This window comes from Vombatus ursinus, unplaced genomic scaffold, assembly GCF_900497805.2.
Source record: "Vombatus ursinus unplaced genomic scaffold, bare-nosed wombat genome assembly UNPS02011369.1, whole genome shotgun sequence".
Lineage (NCBI taxonomy): Eukaryota > Metazoa > Chordata > Mammalia > Diprotodontia > Vombatidae > Vombatus > Vombatus ursinus.
In genome coordinates this window covers 4,914,712-4,915,961 of record NW_020951147.1, presented here as the reverse complement: position 1 = coordinate 4,915,961, position 1,250 = coordinate 4,914,712, and positions in this window count along the sequence as shown.

The following is a 1,250-nucleotide window of genomic DNA, read 5'->3' as shown; positions in this document are numbered from 1 at the left end:
CCCCAGTCTTCAGCTCCCCATCCCCTCTCATCGAATCTGCTCTTCCTTTTCTTCTCACCATCCTCCAACGGGGTCCCCCTGTCCTCCTCGTCCCATCATCCCTACACCCTACCTTCCTCCATCCTCCTTCCCTCTGCCCATCTTCCTCCTCCTCCGCAGTGCCGTCATCCCTCCTTTTTCCCTCCCTGCAGTCTGCCTCATCACTCCTCCTCCCACTTATCAATCCTCTTTCTTCTGGCTGCCTGGGTGTGCTGAGGAGGAGTCCAGCAGCCTCTGTGAGGGGCCCAGCTCGACTGGGGCACTCAGCCTCCCCGTCCCACTCCGGGCTTACCTATTCCCAGCTTGGAACTTGGAGACTAGGCTGCCCATTCGGGAGGGGGTGGCTAGAGCGGAAGGACCAGTCACTTAGAAGGAAAAGAGGAGCCCGAAGAGGACAGAGAGAGCTGGGGGACTAGGGCACTTGTGTTCTACTGGAGATAAAATAACGCCTCCAGGGAGAGACCTGGGACGCATGGGTCCCCGCGAAGTGGAAGTGATGATAGGATGGGAATCTAGACGGTGGGATTCAGGGTTCAGACAAGCCCTTGAAGTCATAGGACAGACAAACTCTCGAACGACAGCGCCTTGGGGAAGGCACAGGAACTCCTGGGTGTAGAGGTCAGGAAGGTATAGGGCATTGCCTTAGCGAAGGGAACTAAAACCTTGGGTCCGGGGTCAGTTGAGATGAGGATAGCACCTCAGGCTTCAAAGGCACAGGGACACCCGGATGCCAGGTTAGGGCACTGAGGACACAGCCCAGGGAGACGGAGTGCTTGGAACTCTGACCTTTTAATGGAAACCAAATTAGAAGCCTTATGAGAACTGGTTCAGGCGGAGGCGGGAGGCCAGCCCACCCCCCGGGGCAGGCACCGGGCCGCCTGGGTTCTGGGGAAGATGAAAGCCCTTTAAGGACTGGGAGCTGGGACACGAGTTCCGGATTCTGTTGGAGACGGAAGGATAATCCTCTCCTCACTCCCTCAGGCACTGGGACGCCAGGGTTCTGGAGAAAATAAGATAGGAGTCTTTTGAGGACAGAACCTTGGGATGCTTGATTCAGGGTCAGGCAGAGATGGCGAGGATAGCGCCCAGGACTAGGTACTGGGACGTCTGGGTTGTAGGGAAGGTAAGATGGGAGCCCTTTGAGGACAAGGAGGTGGGACGCTTGAATCCTGGATTCTGTCAGAGATGGGAGGATAATCCTCTGTCCAACC